Source organism: Stenella coeruleoalba (assembly GCF_951394435.1).
Source record: "Stenella coeruleoalba genome assembly, chromosome: X".
NCBI classification, from domain to species: Eukaryota; Metazoa; Chordata; class Mammalia; order Artiodactyla; family Delphinidae; genus Stenella; species Stenella coeruleoalba.
In genome coordinates, this window is record NC_137152.1 from 2,561,286 (window position 1) to 2,583,400 (window position 22,115).

The window sequence follows — 22,115 nt, forward strand, 5'->3', positions numbered from 1 at the left end:
CAATTTTTGAATGTTAATCTTGGATCCTGCTACTTTGGTGAATTCATTTATTAGATCTAGTAGATGTGTGTGAAGTCTCTAGGGTTTTCTGTATATAGTATCGTCATCTGCATATGGTGACAATTTTACCTCTTCCCTTCCAATTTGGATACATTTTATTTCTTTTTATTGCCTCAGTGCTGTGGCTAGGACTTCCAGTATTATGTTGAACCTAAGTGGTGAGAATGGGCATCCTTGGCTTGTTCCAGATTTTAGTTGGAAGGCTTTCAGCTTTTCACTGTTGAGTATTATACTGGCTGTGGGTTTGTCATAAACAGCTTTTGAGTATGTTCTCTCTGTACACACTTTGGTAAGACTTTTTATCATGGATGAATGGTGAGTTTTATCAAATGCTTCTTCTGCAACTATTGAGATGATCATATGGTTTTTGTCTTTTATCTGTGTGGTAAATTACATTGATCGATTTGCCTATGTTGAACCATCCTTGTGACCCTGGGGTGAATCCAACTTGATCATGATGTGTGATCCTTTTCATGTGTTGTTGGATTTCGTTTGCTACTATTTTGTTGAGAATTTTTGCATGTATATTCATCATAGATATTGGCCTATAATTTTCTTTTTGTTGTAGTGTCTTTGTCTGATTTTGGTATTAGGGTGATGGTGGCTTCACTTTCAGTCTGTGTGTGTCCTTTGACCTACAGTGAGTCTCTTGTAGGCAGCGTATTGTAGACTCTTGTCTTTTCATTGGAGCATTTAGTCTGTTGATGTTTAAGGGAATTATTGACAGATATGTATTTATTGCCATTTTAAACATTTTCCAGTTGAGTCTGTATTTCCTCTTTTTCCTATTGTGGCTTGATGGTTTCCTTTTGTATTATGTTTATGTTCTTTTCTGTTTGGTTTTTGTGAATCTTTCGTATATTTTTGATTTGTGATTACTTGTTTTACATGGTTAGTCATACAGGCTCAAGCACATTCTTTTAAAAAAAATCTACATTTTCTTACTCTCTCCCCCCACATTTTAGGATTTGGCTGTCCTTGTTTACGTCTCCACGTTTATCCTTTTGCTGTCCATTGTGATTATCATCAGTCATAAATCTTTTTAAAATATCTGTATACTAGCTTATTTATTTAAGTGATTTACTTTCCAATTGTGATTTTTCTTTGCCATAGATTCTTGCCGCTTCTTTATTTAGAGAAGACCTTTCAATATTTCTTTTAGGATATGTTTGGTTTTGCCGTATTCTTTTAGTTTTTGCTTATCTGAGAAATTCTTTCTCTCTTCTATTCTAAATGATAATCTTACTCGGTAGAGTATACTAGGCTGCAGATTTTTCCCTTTTAGGAATTTGAATATATCTTGCCACTCCCTTCCAGCCTGCAACGTTTCTGTAGAGAAATCAGCTGACAGCCTTATGGGGGTCCTCTTGTAATTAACTCTTTGCTGGTCTCTGGCTGCCTTTAGAATCCTCTCTTTAACATTTGCCATTTTCATTATAATACAGCTTGTTATACGTCTGTTTGGGCTCATCTTGTTTAGACCCTCTATTCTTCCTGTACTTGATATCTGTTTCCTTCTTTAGGTTTGGGAAGGTTTCAGCCAGAACTTCTACAAATACATTTTGGATCCCCTTTTCTCTTTCTTTTCCTTCTGGAATCCCTATTACACATAGATTGGCATGCTTCATATACCATAGATCTCTTAGATTGCTTTCATTTTTAAAATTTTGTCTTTCTCCTGTACTGATTGGTCAATTTCCATTATTCTATCTTTCAGATCACTTATATTCACTCTTGTGTATTATTCAGTCTACTAATCAGTGCCTTTAGCTCACTTCCGTGTCAGCAAGTGAATTTTCTAATTTTCCTTGACCCGTGTTTATATTTTGTAGTTCCTTTTTACAGTAATCTGCATTCCTATTGATAGCCTTTATTTTTTAATTTAATTTTTATGTTATATTACAGTGGATTTACACTGCTGTGTTTTGAGTGTACAGAAAGGTGATTCAGTTATAGATATACATTTATCCTTTTTCTTCAGATTCTTTTACATGACAGATTATTGAGTAGAGTTCCAGTAGGTTCTTGTTGATAATCTATTTTATATATAGTGGTATGTATATGTTAATCCCAAACTCAACCTTCCCCCAACCTTTCCCCTTTGGGAATCATAAGTTTGTTTTCAAGGTCTCAGTCTGTTTCTCTTTTGTAGGTCAGTTCATTTGTATCATTTTTTAGATTGTACATATAAGTAATATGATATTTGTCTTTCTCTGACTTACTTCACTTAGTATGATAATCTCTAGGTCCATCCATGTTGCTGCAAATGGCATTATTTTGTTCTTTTTTATGGCTGAGTAGTATTCCATTGTATATATGTACCACATCTTTTCCCATTCTTCTGTTGAGGGACACTTAAGTGGCTTCCATGTCTTGGATAAACAGTGCTGCAGTGAACATTGGCGTGCACGTATAATACTTTTGAACCATGTTTTACTCCAGGTATATTCGCAGGAGTGGGATTGCTGGATTATATGGTAGTTTTATTTTTAGTTTTTTAAGGAACCTCCACATTCTTCTCCCCAGTGGCTGCCCCAATTTACATTCCCATCAATAGTGTAGGAGGGTTCCCTTTTTCTCCGCACCCTCTTCAGCATTTGTTATTTGTATACTTTTTTTTTTTACATTTTTATTGGAGTATAATTGCTTTACAACAGTGTGTTAGTTTCTGCTTTATAACAAAGTAAATCAGTTATACATATACATATGTTGCCATATCTCTTCCCTCTTGCGTCTCCCTCCCTCCCACCCTCCCTATCCCACCCTTCTAGGTGGTCACAAAGCACGGAGCTGATCTCCCTGTGCTATGCAGCTGCTTCACGCTAGCTATCTACCTTACGTTTGGTAGTGTATATATGTCCATGCCTCCCTCTCGCTTTGTTACAGCTCACCCTTCCCCCTCCCCATATCCTCAAGTCCATTCTCTAGTAGGTCTGTGTCTTTATTCCTGTCTTACCCCTAGGTTCTTCATGACATTTTTTCCCCTTAAATTCCATATATATGTGTTAGCATACAGTATTTGTCTTTCTCTTTCTGACTTACTTCACTGTGTATGACAGACTCTAGGTCTATCCACCTCATTACAAATAGCTCAGTTTCCTTTCTTTTTATGGCTGAGTAATATTCCATTGTATATATGTGCCACATCTTTATCCATTCATCCGATGATGGACACTTAGTTGTTTCCACTTCCAGGCTATATTGTAAATAGAGCTGCAATGAACATTGTGGTACATGACTCTTTTTGAAATATGGTTTTCTCAGGGTATATGCCCAGTAGTGGGATTGCTGGGTCATATGGGAGTTCTATTTGTAGTTTTTTAAGGAACCTCCATACTGTTCTCCACAGTGGCTGTATCAATTTACATTTCCACCAACAGTGCAGGAGGGTTCCCTTTTCTCCACACCCTCTCCAGCATTTATTGTTTTTAGATTTTTGATGATGACCATTCTGACCGGTGTGAGGTGATACCTCATTGTAGTTTTGATTTGCATTTCTCTAATGATGTTGAGCATTCTTTCATGTGTTTGTTGGCAGTCTGTATATCTTCTTTGGAGAACTGTCTATTTAGTTCTTCTGCCCATTTTTGGATTGGGTTGTTTGTTTTTTTGTTATTGAGCTGCATGAGTTGCTTATAAATTTTGGAGAGTAATCCTTTGTAAGTTGCTTCATTTGCAAGTATTTTCTCCCATTCTGAGGGTTGTCTTTTGGTCTTGTTTATGGTTTCCTTTGCTGTGCAAAAGCTTTGAAGTTTCATTAGGTCCCATTTGTTTATTTTTATTTCCATTTCTCTAGGAGGTGGGTCAAAAAGGATCTTGCTGTGATTTATGTCCTAGAGTGTTCTGCCTATGTTTTCCTCTAAGAGTTTGATAGTCTCTGGCCTTACATTTATGTCTTTAATCCATTTTGAGCTTATTTTTGTGTATGGTGTTAGGGAGTGATCTAATCTCATACTTTTACATGTACCTGTCCAGTTTTCCCAGCACTGCTTATTGAAGAGGCTGTCCTTTCTCCACTGTACATTCCTGCCTCCTTTATCAAGATAAGGTGACCATATGTGCGTGGGTTCATCTCTGGGCTTTCATCCTGTTCCATTGATCTATCTTTCTGTTTTTGTGCCAGTACCATACTGTCTTGATTACTGTAGCTTTGTATTCTAGTCTGAAGTCAGGGAGCCTGATTCCTCCAGCTCCTTTTTTCGTTCTCAAGATTGCTTTGGCTATTCGGGGTCTTTTGTGTTTCCATACAAATTGTGAAATTTTTTGTTCTAGTTCTGTGAAAAATGTCAGTGGTAGTTTGATAGGGATTGCATTGAACCTATAGATTGCTTTGGGTAGTAGAGTCATTTTCACAATGTTGATTCTTCCAATCCAAGAACATGGTATATCTCTCCATCTATTTGTATCACCTTTAATTTCTTTCATCAGTGTCTTATAATTTTCTGCATACAGGTCTTTTGTCTCCTTAGGTAGGTTTAATCCTAGATATTTTATTCTTTTTGTTGCAGTGGTAAATGGGAGTATTTTCTTCATTTCACTGTCAGATTTTTCATCATTATTGTATAGGAATGCCAGAGATTTCTGTACATTAATTTTGTATCCTGCTACTTTACCAAATTCATTGATTAGCTCTAGTAGTTTTCTGGTAGCATCTTTAGGATTCTCTATGTATAGGATCATGTCATCTGCAAACAGTGACAGCTTCTTTTCCGATTTGGATTCCTTTTATTTCCTTTTCTTCTCTGATTGCTGTGGCTAAAACTTCAAAAACTATGTTGAATAAGAGTGGTGAGGGTGAGCAACTTTGTCTTGTTCCTGATCTTAGTGGAAATGCTTTCAGTTTTTCACCATTGAGGACAATGTTGGCTGTGGGTTTCTCATATATGGCCTTTATTATGTTGAGGAAAGTTCCCTCTATGCCTACTTTCTGCAGGGTTTTTATCATAAATGGGTGTTGAATTTTGTCGAAAGCTTTCTCTGCATCTATTGAGATGACCATATGGTGTTTCTCCTTCAATTTGTTAATATGGTTTATCACATTGATTGATTTGCGTACATTAAAGAATACTTGCATTCCTGGAATAAACCCCACTTGATCATGGTGTGTGATCCATTTCATGTGCTGTTGGATTCTGTTTGCTAGTATTTTGTTGAGGATTTTTACATCTGTGCTCATCAGTGATATTGGCCTGTAGTTTTCTTTGTGACATTCTTGTCTGGTTTTGGTATCAGGGTGATGGTGGCCTCGTACAATGAGTTGGGGAGTGTTCCTCCCTCTGCTATATTGTGGAAGAGTTTGAGAAGGATAGGTGTTAGCTCTTCTCTAAATGTTTGATAGAATTTGCCTGTGAAGCCATCTGGTCCTGGGCTTTTGTTTGTTGGAAGATTTTTAATCACAGTTTCAATTTCAGTGCTTGTGATTGTCCTGTTCATATTTTCTATTTCTTCCTGATTCAGTCTTGGCAGGTTGTTCATTTCTAAGAATTTGTCAGTTTCTTCCAGGTTGTCCATTTTATTGGCATAGAGTTGCTTGTAGTAATCTCTCATGATCTTTTGTATTTCTGCAGTGTCATTTGTTACTTCTCCTTTTTCCTTTTTCATTTCTAATTCTATTGATTTGAGTCTTCTCCCTTTTTTTCTTGATGAGTGGCTAATTGTTTATCAATTTTGTTTATCTTCTCAAAGAACCAGCTTTTAGTTTTATTGTTCTTTGCTATCATTTCCTTCATTTCTTTTTCATTTATTTCTGATCTGATTTTTATGATTTCTTTCCTTCTAACTTTGGGTTTTTTTTGTTGTTGTTGTTATTCTTTCTCTAATTGCTTTAGGTGCAAGGTTAGGTTGTTTGAGATGTTTCTTAAGGTAGGATTGTATTGCTACAAACTTCCCTCTTAGAAGTGCTTTTGCTGCATCCCATAGATTTTGGGTCATCGTGTCTCCATTGTCATTTGTTTCCAGGTATTTTTTGATTTCCTCTTTGATTTCTTCTGTGATCACTGTTATTAAGTAGTGTATTGTTTAGCCTCCATGTGTTTGTATTTTTTACAGATCATTTCCTGTAATTGATGTCTAATCTCATAGCGTTGTGGTCGGAAAAGATACTTGATACAATTTCAATTTTCTTAAATTTACCAAGGCTTGATTTGTGACCCAAGATATGCTCTACCCTGGAGAATGTTCCATGAGCACTTGAGAAAAATGTGTATTCTGTTGTTTTTGGATGGAGTGTTCTATAAATATCAATTAAGTCCATCTTGTTTAATGTATCATTTAAAGCTTGTGTTTTCCTTATTTATTTTCATTTTGGATGATCTGTTCATGGGTGAAAGTGTGGTGTTAAAGTCCCCTACTATGAATGTGTTACTGTTGATTTCCCCTTTCATGGCTGTTAGTAGTTGCCTTATGTATTGAGGTGCTCCTATGCTGCGTGCATAAATATTTACAATTGTTATATCTTCTTCTTGGATCGATCCCTTGATCATTATGTAGTGTCCTTCTTTGTCTCTTCTAATAGTCTTTATTTTAAAGTCTATTTTGTCTGATATGAGAATTGCTACTCCAGCTTTCTTTTGGTTTCCATTTGCATGAAATATCATTTTCCATCCCCTTACTTTGTCTGTATGTGTCTCTAGGTCTGAAATGGGTCTCTTGTAGACAGCAAATATATGGGTCTTGTTTTTGTATCCAGTCAGCCAATCTGTGTCTTTGGGTGGGAGCATTTAGTCCATTTACATTTAAGGTAATTATCGATATGTATATTTCCTATTCCCATTTTCTTAATTGTTTTGGGTTCGTTACTGTAGGTCTTTTCCTTCTCTTGTGTTTCTTGCCTAGAGAAGTTCCTTTAGCAGTTGTTGTAAAGATGGTTTGGTGGTGCTGAACTCTCTCAGCTTTTGCTTGTCTGTAAAGGTTTTAATTTCTCCATCAAATCTGAATGAGATCCTTGCTGGGTAGAGTAATCTTGGTTGTAGGTTTTTCTCCTTCATCACTTTAAATATGTCCTGCCAGTCCCTTCTGGCTTGTAGAGTTTCTGCTGAAAGATCAGCTGTTAACCTTATGGGGATTCCCTTGTGTGTTATTTGTTTTTCCCTTGCTGCTTTTAATATGTTTTCTTTGTATTTAGTTTTTGACAGTTTGATTAACATGTGTCTTGGCGTATTTCTCCTTGGATTTATCCTGTATGGGACTCTATGTGCTTCCTGGACTTGATTAACTATTTCCTTTCCCATATTAGGGAAGTTTTCAACTATAATCTCTTCAAATATTTTCTCAGTCCCTTTCTTTTTCTCTTCTTCTTCTGGAATCCCTATAATTCAAATGTTGGTGTGTTTAATGTTGTCCCAGAGGTCTCTGAGACTGTCCTCATTTCTTTTCATTCTTTTTTCTTTATTCTGTTCTGCAGTAGTTATTTCCACTATTTTATCTTCCAGGTCACTTATCCGTTCTTGTGCCTCAGTTATTCTGCTATTGATCCCATCTAGAGTATTTTTCATTTCATTTACTGTTTTGTTCATCGTTGTTTGTTTCATCTTTAGTTCTGCTAGGTCCTTGTTAAATGTTTGTTTCTTGCATTTTCTCTATTCTATTTCCAAGATTTTGGATCATCTTTACTATCATTATTCTGAATTCTTTTTCAGGTAGACTGCCTATTTCCTCTTCATTTGTGAGGTCTGGTGGGTTTTTACCTTCCTCCTTCATCTGTGGTGTGTTTTTCTGTCTTCTCATTTTGCTTATCTTACTGTGTTTGGGGTCTCCTTTTCGCAGGCTGCAGGTTCGTAGTTCCCATTGTTTTTGGTGTCTGTCCCCAGTGGCTAAGGTTGGTTCAGTGGGCTGTGTAGGCTTCCTGGTGGAGGGGACTAGTGCCTGTGTTCTGGTGGATGAGGCTGGATTTTGTCTTTCTGGTGGGCAGGTCCACGTCTGGTGGTGTGTTTTGGGGTGTCTGTGGACTTATTATTTTAGGCAGCCTCTCTGCTAACGCGTGGGGTTGTATTCCTGTCTTGCTAGTTGTTTGGCATAGGATGTCCAGCACTGTAGCTTGCTGGTCGTTGAGTGAAGCTGGGTGCTGGTGTCGAGATGGAGATCTCTGGGAGATTTTCGCCATTTGATATTGTGTGGAGCTGGGAGGTCTCTTGTGGACCAGTGTCCTGAACTTGGCTCTCCCATGTCAGAGGCACAGCACTGACTCCTGGCTGCAGCACCAAGAGCCTTTCATCCACACGGCAAAAGAGGAAAGGGGGAAAAAATCGTAAATCTTGCTCTCAAAGTCCGCCTCCTCAATTTGGGATGATTTGTTGCCTATTCATGTATTCCACAGATGCAGGTACATCAGGTTGATTGTGGAGCTTTAATCCGCTGCTCCTGAGGTTGCTGGGAGAGATTTCCCTTTCTCTTCTTTGTTCTCACAGCTCCCAGGGGCTCCGCTTTGGATTTGGCCCCGCCTCTGCGTGTAGGTCGCCGGAGGGCGTCTGTTCTTCGCTCAGACAGGACGGGGTTAAAGGAGCCGCTGATTCGGGGGCTCTGGCTCACTCAGGCCGGGGGTAGGGAGGGGTGCAGATGCGGGGCGAGCCTGTGGTGGCAGAGGCCGGCGTGACGTTGCACCAGCCTGCGGCCCGCCGTGCGTTCTCCCGGGGAAGTTGTCCCTGGATCCCGGGACCCTGGCAGTGGCGGGCTGCACAGGCTCCCCGGAAGGGGGCTGTGGAGAGTGACCTGTGCTCACACACGGGCTTCTTGGTGGCGGCAGCAGCAGCCTTAGCGTCTCATGCCCGTCTCTGGGGACCACGCTTTTAGCCGCAGCTCGTGCTGTCTCTGGAGCTCCTTTAAGCGGCGCTCTGAATCCCCTCTCCTCGCGCACCAGGAAACAAAGAGGGAAGAAAAAGTCTCTTGCCTGTTTGGCAGGTCCAGACCTTTTTCCCGGACTCCCTCCTGGCCAACTGTGGTGCACTAACCCCCTGCAGGCTGTGTTCATGCCGCCAACCCCAGTCCTCTCCCTGTACTCTGACCGAAACCCGAGCCTCAGCTCCCAGCCCCACCCGGCCGGGCAGGTGAGTGCCGGTCGGCACCGACCCTCTGTGTGGGAATCTCCCCGCTTTGCCCTCCGCACCCCTGTTGCTGTGCTCTCCTCCGCGGCTCCAAAGCTCCCCCTCCGCCACCCGCAGTCTCCACCCGCAAAGGGGCTTCCTAGTACTAGTGTGGAAACCTTTCCTCCTTCCCAGCTCCCTCCCACTGGTGCCGGTCCCGTCCCTATCCTTTTGTCTCTGTTTATTCTTTTTTCTTTTGCCCTACCCATGTACGTGGGGACTTTCTTGCCTTTTGGGAGGTCTGAGGTCTTCTGCCAGCGTTCAGTAGGTGTTCTGTAGGAGTTGTTCCACGTGTAGATGTATTTCTGGTGTATCTGTGGGGAGGAAGGTGATCTCCGCGTCTTACTCTTCTACCATCTTCCCGGAAGTCCTGTAGACTTTTTGATGATCGTATTCTGACCGGTGTGAGGTGATACCTCATTGTAGTTTTTGGTTTGCATTTCTCTAAGAATTAGTAATGTTGAGCATCTTTTCATGTGCTTTTTGGCCATCTGTATGTCTTCTTTGGAGAAACATCTATTTAGATCTTGTGCCCATTTTTGATTGGGTTTTGTTTTTTTAATATTGAGCTGCATGTGCAATTTGTATATTTTGGAGATTAATCCTTTTTCGATTGCTTTGTTTGGAAATATTGTCTCCCATTCTGTGGGTTGTCTTTTCATTTTGTTTATCATTTCCTTTACTGTGCAAAAGCTTTCAAGTTTAACTAGGTCCCATTTATTTATTTTTATTTCCATTACTCTAGGAGGTGGATCCAAAAAGATCTTGCTGTGATTTATGTCAAAGAGTATTCTGCCTATGTTTTCCTCTAAGAGTTTTACAGTGTCTGGTCTTACATTTAGGTCTCTAATCCATTTTGAGTTTATTTTTGTGTATGGTGTTAGGGAGTGTTCTAATTTCACTCTTTTACATGTAGCTGTCCAGTTTTCCCAGCACCACTTATCGAAGAGACTGTCTTTTCTCCATTGTATATTCTTGCCTCCTTTGTAATAGATTAATTGACCATAGGTGTGTGGGTTTATTTCTGCGTTTGCCATCCTGTTCCATTGATCTATGTGTCTGTTTTTGTTCCAGTACCATACTGTCTTGATTACTGTGGCTTTGTAATGTAGTCTGAAGTCCAGGAGCCTGATTCCTCCAGCTGTGTTTTTTTCTTTCTCAGGATTGCTTTGCTATTCAAGGTCTTCTGTGTTTCCATAGAACTTTAAAATTTTTCTGTTCTAGTTCTGTGAAAATTGCCATTTGTAGTTTAGTAGGGATTGCATTGCGTCTGTAAATTGCCTTGGCTATTATATTCATCCTGAAAATATTGATTCTTCCAATCCCAAACAGGATGTATCTCTCCATCTGTTTGTGTCATGTTTGATTTCTGTCATCAGCATCTTATAGTTTTCACAGTACAGGTCTTTTATGTCCTTAGGTAGGTTTATTCCTAGGTATTTTATTCTTTTTGATGTGATGGTAGATGAGATCGTTTCCTTAATTTCTTTCTGATCTTTTGTTGTTGGTGTATAGGAATGCCAGAGATTTCTCTGTATTAATTTTGTATGTTGATAGCTTTTCTTAATTCCTTCAGTATATTCATTACCTCCTTTTTGAACTCGGTATCTATTAGACAGAAGAGGTCTATTTCAGTGCTTTCTCTTTCGGGGGAATTTTCTTGGTCTTTTAATTGGGAGTGGAACCTGTGCTTCTTTTTACTTATATATTTCTCTGATTCTGTGAGTTTAGGGGAGACAGTTATCTAGTGTGGTATTCGAGGGCTGTTTTTATGTGGGAGCATCCCTGTGTGGCCTGCATCAGTCTGTTATTTTGGTCCAGGGGTTCTTTTTAGTATGGTTGCCTGCAGCGTATTTTCTTACTGTGTGCTGGCCATTGTCCGCTGGGTAGGGAGTGTGACAGGTGTTGTGAGGATGGGAGCCTGCCCTGGCTATCCAGGGCACCCTCCTTGTTATCCTGTTAGTGTCACCACTCTGTTAGGATGCAGGGCCTACTTCTGAATTATTGCAGTAGAAGCCCCCAGATCTGTTTCTCTGAGCTTTAGTGTGAGGTAGTAGGACTGGAGCATTTCCACTGGGAGAGAAGCCTCTGAGTATTCCCCCACGAGAGCTGTCCACCCACCAGGGACTGTGCTCTGTGGTATCGCCTGTCACCTGTTGTACAGGTTCAGAAAGTACACTGTTGTTGGCACTGCCCTCAGCCCCGCCTCAACCATGAGGATGCCATCAGCCATGGTGTCCCTCAGGCGCAGTGTTCACAAAGCCACCAGCACAGACCCACTGAAGTCAGGTCCCAGGACCTCAGTAGTTGCGCACCTGGACCCACTATGTGAGGTATGAAGCATCCCAGACCCTGGCCCTACCTCTGCATCCGTGCACCCGCAAAGCCCACAGCTGCTAAGGCTGAACCTGTCCCAGGCATGGGAGCAGTTCTCCATGCTCAGATGTCCCACAGGTGCTGCGTTTCCAAAGAGGGTAGTGATAGCGTAAATCTGTGGATTGCGCAGCAGGAGGGAGACGGCTCAGATTTCAGCCCTGCTTCCTAAGTCATGGCCCCTGGGGCTCAACTCTCATTTCAGCTCCCTCCCATGGGCTCATGTCCTGTCCCCATTGCTTTTTTTTTTTCTTTTTGCATTTCGTCCTACCTGATGACGTGGAGATCTTTCTTGCAGTATTCGGTGTCTGATATCTTCTGCCAGCATTCAGTAGGTATTCTGTGAGAATTGTTCCACATGTAGATGTGTTTTTGATGTACTTATGGGAGGAGATGAGCTCCACATCCTTCTATTCTGCCATCTTGATTCCTCTTCTACATTAGACTTTTGTAGGTTGGGAGGGCAGACTTTATCTTAGATGGCTCCTAGGATAAAAAAAAACTACATTGTCATATGCCAGAATATTTTTTAAAAACAGGAAAACTGCTCCCAGTTTGCCAAATACTTAATCCCATCTCCTCATCTGTGTTTTAATATTTGCACAGGTCTAGCATAGCTAAAAGCTCCACAGCGAATCTTGCTGTAAACGGTAAGTTCTGGCTCTTTTGTCATCACAGCATCTACAGAAGCAAACACAGTGCCAGATGGAGAGAAGCCATTTCATTATACAGTTGTGTGCTAGCTTATGGGATGTGGATGGAAACCACTGGGTACAAATTTAAGTCACTCATCTCTTCCAGCTGACGTTTCCTCTTGTGGGTGCTAGAATGTGGACGTGATGTGGCAGAATATCTAGACAAGGTCACCTTTTATGCAGATGGTGGAGAAACAAGAGCTACCCAGGATAATTCTGGATGAATCCAAAAAGAGTTTCCATTCTCCTCAAACATGCATCAGCTAAGACATTGATGTGCAAGAGATAGAAGTTCCAATGTTGGTCAACAGATGCATACACACCTGGTTTAGGTTAACGGATAGGTTATTTATCAGAAATGGAAACTGATTTCAGAAAATGGTGTATCCTTGATACTTCCGTATTCTAATGGTATATGTTATGTATAGAGCTCTTATAATAGAGTGTACCTTTTTCATTCTTGACGTATCCTTGTCGCCATCATCTTGGGAGACTGGTGCAGGAAAACTCTGCATCCGGGAAAAGAACCATTAACCAAGAATGGGAGCGCACTAGAAAGATGTTTGTTATCCATGGAAACTTTCGGCCAAAAAAAGCAGTTTTTTTAAACAAGAGCATCTCATTTCGTATCCTTGTGGAGATTCTCACATATATTGAAATGATCGTTTTGAAAGCATTTTTCCTATTACTATTTAATTAGAGGTTTTTTTAAATCAATGTAGAATAGGAACAGGGGCCTTATGTGTCAATAACCTCCATGACTCAAAATATCCTGAACATGAAATGAGTTTCCTGGTTGCATCTCTCCTAAGGCTCACCGCACTTTTTACTACATATCCCGTGAATTTGAGAGACAGTTTCAATTTCTGTCATTGAACCATCAAGTTAAATTACTCCTTAGGATACTTCTCGCAACAAGTTGGGTCATTCCGTTGAAAACTTTTGCCAGCTGTTAGAAATGAGGGAGTTGGTTTATTCTAAGAATCTTACTGTAATGATAACTATAAATTTTGAGATTCTGGGTTTCCACAATCATACCCACCACTTAAATCCCTAACTGGAAAAATCCATGCCCTTTTGAAGAATGCCTAATTCCCTCTAGTGGGATATAACTGTTGAGTTTCTCTTAATAAACCCTCATCGTGGGTGGTGAGATGAATTTGAAAAGTTAAATTTATATGTGTATTTTGCTGACTAAATATCTTAAGAAGATAAATAAATAGTAGTCCATGCTGTTTCCTTTCCAACCTACAGAACGAAAACACAGGTAAGAAATGCAGTCTGGAACACCATGTGTTAATTTTTCAGTCTCCATTAAACTCTCCAAATGTTTCTTTACATCTGAAATTAAGCCATGGCGGTTTTGTTTAAAATGAGGAAAAAGGGCACATTTCCTTGGCATCACGTTTGTTTGTGAAAATCAACAACTCCGTAACTAAAAGATCAGAACATATATCCCAGTTGTGGGTTAATCCTTCTCCCTTGCCTTTGGGGGAGTTTTTATGAAAGGAAAATATATTCGAGGATTCTGACGACTGGAAGGCCTAGGGGAATACACGTTTAGAGGACGTCTGACATGTGCAGGCTTCATTGAAAGCGTACTTGAATGTAGTTGTGAATTAGCCTGTGAACCTTCTAAGTCTCTCCTACATGCAAAAACAAATAGAAATGATAATCATATTTCAGTAACTTGCTTACCATTCCATGAGTTGATCTTGTGGCCAAGGTTATCAGATGTTTCTAAGCCAATAAAAGGCAGGACTTCCCTCCATAGAAAAAGAATAGGATTAATCTCAAGTCACACATGCATTGGAATGTAACATTTTAACTAAATTCAGTAAATCAACTACCTTATCTAATCCCCAGAGAAGCTGTTTATGCACTGCTCCTCCAAGGAGAATCAAATAAAAAGTGTTTACGGTTTAGTTTGTTTTCACGCCCAGTGGCGGATGGTATAACAATTTTTGGCGAAGTTGAATACTTTCTACTTTAGAATACATTTTAGAATGCATACTGAGTCTGTTAATCAAGATAGAACATAGATTAAAATTTGTTGTATTTTAGAATAAACTGCAATAAAATAGACAGTTTGCCTGTGAGCTGTTCTTTCTTGCATTCCTCACTGGTCATAGTGAAATGTGATTGGCAGTTATCCCCATGCTTGGGTGATCATATAGACATGAAAATTACAAAGAGACACAAGAACAAGTGCTGGTCAGAAAACTCAGTGTTCTACATTGTAAATTATTGCTATAAACTTTGATACAAGAGGAGAAAACCCCCCCACAGTTACCTTATAGAAGAAATGAAGGGCTATGAATATATTTGTTACCTATGGAAATAATAGAACTCATCACCACCACCACCATCATCATCAACTTATTATATTCTCGTGAGGAAAAATATGCATTTTTATTTCTCATTTTTCTCCAATATACTGAAAATATATGTATTTATGCAAGGACCATCTTCATGAAAATTTGACCAACGATTTTATAATCCACTGAAAATTGAGAAGGAAACAATGAGTTGGATTCTGTCTTCCAAAAGCTTCCTCAATCAAGACTTATAGAAATTAAACAAATAATAAATAAAAATGTAGGGGAAGCACCATAGGAAGCTTTATAGAGAAGAGGCTTTAAAATGTCTGGATTATTCCCCATCGAGATGATATATGACCATAAGCAGAATGAAAAGACAGCCCACAGAATGGGAGACAATATTTCCAGACAAAGCGACTGACAAGGGATTAATCTCCAAAATATATAAATAGCTCATGCAGCTCAGTATCAAAAAACACAACCCAATCCAAGAAATTGGCAGAAGATCTAAATAGACATTTCTCCAAAGAGGACATACAGATGGCCAAGAGCACATGAAAAGACGCTCAATATCACTAATTATCAGAGAAATGCAAATCAAAACTACCAATACAATGCTACCACACCAGTCAGAATGGCCATCATCAAAAAATCTACAAATAACAAATGCTGGAGAGGGTGTGGAGAAAAGGGAACCTTCCTCCACTGTTGGTGGGACTGTAAAATGGTGCAGCCACTGTGTAGAACAGTATGGAGGTTCCTTAAAAACCTAAAACTAGAACTACCATACAACCCAGCAATCCCACTCCTGGACATATTCCTGGAGAAAACCGTAATTCAAAAGGATACATGTACCCCAATGTCCACAGCAGCACTATTTACAGTAGCAAAGACATGGAAGCAACCTAAATGTCCATCAACACATGAATGGCTAAAGAAGGTGTGGTCCATATATACAATGGAATACTACTCAGCCATAAAGAGAACAAAATAACGCCACTTGCAGGGACGTGGATGGGCCGAGAGATTGTTATACTGAGTGAGGTAAGTCAGAAAAAGACATCATATCATATCGCTTATATATGGAATCTAAAAAAATGGTACAAATGAACCTATTTACAAAACAGAAATGGAGTCACAGATGTAGAAAACAAACTCATGGTTACCAGGGGGTAGGTGGCAGGGGAGGGATACATTGGGAGATTGGGATTGACATATACACACAACTATATATAAAATAGATAACTAATAAAGACCTAGTGTATAGCACAGGGAACTCTACTCAGTACTCTGTAATGACCTATATGGGAAAAGAATCTAAAAAAGAGTGGGTATACGTAAAACTGATTCACTTTGCTGTACATCTGAAACTAACACAACATTGTAAATCAACTATGCTCCAATAAAAATTAATTTTAAAAAAGATGATATGTGTAAGCCATCAGGGAAACACAAAACCACAATGAGATACTACTTCACACACACACACACACACACTCTACAGTCAAGAAGACAATACCAAGTGTTGGAGAGGATTTAGGGAAATTGGAACTGTTGCCCATGGCTGGTGAGAACATAAAGTGGTACGTCTGTCTTGGGAAACAATCTGGCAGTGCCTCCAGTAAGTACGGAGTGATCCTATGACCCTACAAATCCATTGCTAGGTATACACAGAAAAGCAAGGAAAACACATCTACACAAAAATCTGTACACGAATGTTCACAGCATCATTAATTCATCACAGCTTAAAAAGTGGAAACCACCCCAATGTCCGTCATCAGATAAATGCATAGAAAAAATATGGTCTGTGCATACAATGAAATACCATTCAACACTTAACAGACATGAAGTCATGTTACGTGCTAGGACGTGCATAACCTGATGTCAAGTCAAATAAACCCCACACAGAAGATCACATAGTATAATATATGATTCCATTTACATGATGTGTGCAGAATAGGTAAGTCTATAGTGACAGAAAGTAGATTGCTGGTTGCCTAGGGTTGGGAGGTGATTGCTAAGGAGTGTGGGTTTTTTTTTAAGGTAACAAAAATATTCTAAAAATGGATTACGGTGATCGCTGCACAAATCTGAGAGACTATTAAAAAACCATGGCATTGACCCGTTAAATGGGTGAATCGCAGAGTATGTAAATTTTAACTCGATAAACAGTTTGAAATGCATACATCTTAATAAAGATTATACATGCGTATTACAGAGGGCGGGACAGAGGTGGGGAGAGGGGTGAGGTAGAAAGAGAGAGACGGGTTCATAAAGCTGTTCCTGAAGTTCCTTCCTCAGCTTGGAATCTGCTGTCCAAGGAGGAAATGTGTATTGTCCCAGTGCTGGGGAGTAATCCTGGCATTAGCAAGGTTCATGAATTAAAATGAGATCCCATGATCAGTCCTAACATTTTAGTAGTGCAGAAGGGTATGCCAACAAGATGTAAAAGAAGAAACTGGTAGGCATTTTTCCTGGTGCAGAGCATGACCTGTACTTGAAACAAACTGAAGCAACAATAGGCAAGAAACATCCCTAGACATACTTTATTTCTTCTTTTTTTAAAAAAATTATTGGGCTTCCCTGGTGGCGCAGTGGTTGAGAGTCTGCCTGCCGATGCAGGGGACGCGGGTTCGTGCCCCGGTCCGGGAAGATCCCACATGCCGCGGAGCGGCTGGGCCCGTGAGCCACGGCCGCTGAGCCTGCGCGTCCGGAGCCTGTGCTCCGCAACGGGAGGGGCCACAACAGTGAGAGGCCCGCGTACTGCAAAAAAAATTATTTACTTGTTTATTTTTGGCTGCATTAGGTCTTCGTTGCTGCACGCAGGCTTTCTCCAGTTGCGGCGAGCAGAGGCTGCTCTTCCTTGCAGTACACGGGCTTCTCATTGCAGTAGCTTCCCTTGTTGCAGAGCGTGGGCTTCAGTAGTTGTGGCGCATGAGTTTAGCTGCTCCATGGCATGTGGGATCTTCCCGGACCAGGGATCTAACCCGTGTCCCCTGCATTGGCAGGCAGATTCTTAACTACTGCCACACCAGGGAGGTCCCCATACTTTATTTCTTAATGTGAGATTGCATTGCAACAGATAAAATGAAAGAAATCATGCTGTTGGACTGAGCAAAAATGTTTAACTTCCTTTCCTACCCTTTCCAAATTGTTAATTGACAGAAAATATGCTTTCTATTAAAAAGGATTACGTTCCTGATACTTCTTAATACCAAGAAAGCTATGTCGAAGGCAGACAAAACAGTCAGAGTACAAGGAGCACATGCCACCCAAACATGGCAGAAAGTCTGTTTTACATAAAACCTCAGAGTCAACACACTGCGGGGAAATTTTTTAAACGAATAAATAAGTCATCACAGAGCAGCTGGAAAGAGGAGTATATTCCTCAGAGATGAGAGAAATGAAAGGGAGCGAAAGTCCAAAGAAGAAATGGAATTGGGAACTGGGAATTTTCCCTTTCGTATATGCACGTGCCAACCCTGGTAACGTAAATGCTGGTTTGTACACGAGCACATATAAGGGAGTAGGAGAAAGGGATGGAAACATCGTCTGGTCCAAGAAGGTTAGGCAGGCATCCAAAAGCAAGCCCCAAACACTAAGATCCCCAAAAGAAGTGTGCATTTGCAGAAAATGAACAGTATGTAAGGGAAATCTTCTTTTTGATTTAAATTGAGGTATAGTTGCTCTACAAATCATCAGTTACAGGTGTCCAATATGGTGATGCACAGATTTTAAAGGTTATACTCCATTTATAGTTATTGTAAAATGTGGGTTATATTCTTCGTGTTGTACAATACGTCCTTGTAGCTTATTCTAAACGTAATCGTTTGTACCTCTTACTCCCCTCCCCCATCCTGCCCCTCCCCGCTGGTAACCACTAGTTTGTTCTCTGTATCTGTGAGTCTGCTTCTTCTTGTTATATTCACTAGTTTGCTGTACTTTTTTGATTCCACATATAAGTGATATCATACGAGGGAAGTCTTGTTGAAAAGCACATCGTTGAGAATACTTCCCAGTCTGAGCTCGGTGTGGATGAAGAGAAATAAATGAATGAATGAACGAATGAATGAGAAAAAACCAGAATCTCCCCCCGATACGTCCAAGAAAATCCTTTACCTGTGTGTCTTTGCCACCAGAATTCATTCCATTTGTTTGCCTGAAAATCCTAAATTGAAACCATAGCTTAAAATAGTTCTAAACTGGATGTACCTCCAAAGGCTTGGTAGAAACACACTGACATTTTCTTCAGAGGGATGCACTTCAAATGGAATCCTCAAAGAATTCCTATAAATACAGTGCCAGGAACACCAACTCATCTAAACATCCCCACAAAAACAAACAAAAACCAAAAAATCATCCAAGGAAAAGAGGCACCAGGAGAGAAGCAGAAACAACAACCCACAGAAAGAGGTCTGCAAATGCAAAAGCAATCGGGCCCCTAAAAGTCCAAATGAAAAAGAAGTACGTGTAAAATATTAGAAGAAATAACATATGCATGGGAAATATGATGAAGAAACAAGGTTATAGCCACAATTTTGCCAGCCGACTTGCAAAACGATTGACTTAAACAGCAAATGAAGAGAAAATTAGTAAGCCAGAGGGTAGACTGGGGCACATTAGAAAGAATGTTGCAAAAAAGACCCCCCCCAAAAAAAAGGGAAAGTAGGAAAGAGGCATTAAAAGACATAGAACAAAGGGGGTCAGAAATCACTGCCTACATGTAATTAGAGTTTTACAAAGACATGATAGAGAGATTGGGAAGAAGGCAGTATCAAACGCACAATGATTAAGAAATTTCAAGAACAGAAGCAAGACACCATTGCCTGGATGGAGACACAACCTATCTGAGAGTGTAAATGAAAAAAAAAATCCAAGGCAAGGTATGTTGTCGTCAAAGAAGCAAAGAACACAGAACACAGATGTTAAAGAAGCTGTAGAGGGAAGAGCCACGTTTCTACCTTTAGTAGAAAAAAACTAGACTGTCTCCTGACTTCTCGTGGAAACGAGTAGCCACTGGAATTATGCATACCTTCAAAACTCTGAATGAAAATAACTGTCAACCTAGGATTGTATGTCCAGAGAAGCTCCTTTTAAGGCAAACAGGAAGTAAAGGTATTTTTAGACAACAAAAAGGAGAGGTCTGCCGATAACACTGCTTTCTTCAGTGAAGTCTAAAGGATGCATTAAATAATTAGAACATATTCAATAAAGGATGCGTTAAAGAAAGAACATATTCAAAGAGAAATGCAGAGAATGCGGAGGGAGGGGGGAAGAAGCAAACGTGGGGAAAAATCTAAACAAAGTTCAGATTGTATAATGATACACATGAAAGGCTGCAGCAGCCTAACACTTGGGGATTTGATTCGAGTTGATACACACGAATGATGTAGATTACTTTAGGACTTAAATATGTGCATTAAAGTATCTAGAGAAGTCATTAAAATCATGCACAGAGGGTATATAACTTCTGGAAATGTAACAGGAAAAACTGGAGGGCTAGTTGCAAAGAATCAAAGAAAGGAGGATGGCTATGGAAGGGGAGCCGTGTAAGATGAAAGAGAGTAGAAAGCGCACAGATACATCAAGATCCTACCAAATGCTAATCAAATCAATTTTCCTATTCCAAGATGACAACTGGAGGATTGAGTTATCAGAAAATGCATCCGTATGCTGTTTGCAGAGAACACAGATGTAAGAAGCAACTAGATGGAAAAAGAAATGTCACATATCTGCTGCTCAAGAGTAGGTGGATGTAACTGTTGATATTGGAGAAAATGAACTAGAAGTCACAAAGGATTATTCCACGTAAAGAGGGTCAGTAGACATAGAAAACAAAATTATGGTTACCGAAGGGGAAGGGGGGTAAATTAGGTGTTTGGGATTAACAGATACAAACTACTGTACATAAAATAGATACACAAGGATGTACTGTGTAGCACAGGGAACTATACTCAGAATCCTATAATAACCTATAATGGAAAATAATCTGAAAAATATATATATATATATAACTGAATCACTTTGCTGTATTCCAGAAACTAATATTATAAATCAAATTCAAGTAAAAGAAAATACAGGGTAACTACGTATTGCTAAGAAGTTCACTGCTCCAGGAAGATACTCCAAGTCTAAACTTGTGTATATTTATTAGCAGCGCATCAATACTTGAAGCACATTTGGCGTAACAATGAGAACTCGACCAATCCATAACCTTAGTGAGTTAACTTTCTGCTCGTGGCAATTGGTACATTAAGCAGACTACATCAAGAGAAAATATGGAGTATCTGTATAGTACAGCTAACGCACAACGAATACATTTCCTAAGGTGCATGTGTAGAACACGACGGCCCCCAAACCGGAGACTCAACATGCGTCTCTGAGTCCCACAGAACTTTAACAGCAAATGAACACATCGCGAATTATAAAGCCAGTGTAAAGAAATGGGAGGACGAGTTACACAAAAGTTTGAAAATTAATCCCCTCTCTCCTCAGTAACCAGTGGGACCATGACGGCACGATCATTTAAATTAGAAAATATTGGAACTGAATGAAGGTGGAAATGGTACGTCTTGAAACTAATTCGTCTACACTCAAACTAAGACGGAAAGGAAAGGAAAAGAAGCCACACACTTATAGAAGCTGTTTGCAATCATTTTAATTGACAAAACATTAGAATGCAGGATATATAGATATGTATATCTGTGTATGAACCAACTGGGAAAAGCTGAATAGAAAAATCGACTAGTAAGTTATGGAAGAGAGTGGAGCGTCTGATGAACATGTTTGTTTCATGCTAATTTGACTGAAACAAACAACTTTTGAGAGAGGATTTTCCATCATTCTTACATTTATGAATAGTTTCCTTCTCAAAGGCTCACGGCAATAAATAGCTTCACTCTGAATGGTACATGTGTGTAAATGGGATACATTTTTATTTACTGTGTTTTCTGTAACTTCTGTTTTGCATCGTATTAATGTAATTCCCTCTGCTTCCTTTTGAGCTGCATCGCTCCAGGCCACAACTGGTCTTTGTTTTCCTTTAACCTTCCTGAATCATGTATTTTATCTATGCATTCTTAAGGGCTGAATTTAATCAGTATTTTTCAAGTGAAATCACTGTCTGTCTTTATAGGTGATTGCAACTGATTCATTTACATTACCATGAGTGACACATATAGGAACACTTTCAAAATTTTGGTTTATGCATTAAACATGATTTTACTGACGTTAGAATATGTAGCTTTTCCTAGTAAGACATCATATATATACAAACACATATTATAACACACATATAGATACCTGTAAAAACATACTATACGTATACACATATACATTTACATATGTACACATACATAGTGTGTTGTTGCAGGTATCTATATATTTATATAGACACATACGCGTGCGCACACACACACACTTATGATTTAACTTTCTGAAGGGATATCCATTTACTTTTTAAAAATATTCAGGTCTTCTGTCCACTTTTTAATTGAACTGTTTGTTTTTTATATTGTATGAGCTGTGTATATTTTTGGATATTAACCCCTTATCGATTGTATCATTTGCAAATATTTTCTCCCATTCAG

At 39.6% G+C, this 22,115-nt stretch overlaps 2 long non-coding RNA genes across 6 annotated transcripts in view; one reads left to right on the plus strand and one right to left on the minus strand.

Moving 5' to 3' along the window:
• The window catches only part of LOC307179974, a 247,619-nt gene that overhangs the window by 224,241 nt on the left and 1,263 nt on the right, over positions 1-22,115 (plus strand). The window lies entirely within an intron of this gene.
• The window catches only part of LOC307179976, a 590,142-nt gene that overhangs the window by 2,532 nt on the left and 565,495 nt on the right, over positions 1-22,115 (minus strand). For 2 of the 3 annotated variants that reach the window (XR_013825630.1, XR_013825631.1), the window contains one exon: positions 11,386-11,996. This is a non-coding gene — a long non-coding RNA (uncharacterized lncRNA). Of the gene's footprint in view, positions 1-11,385; positions 11,997-22,115 lie in introns of those variants that run through there. The other variant, XR_013825629.1, reaches the window with a different exon arrangement.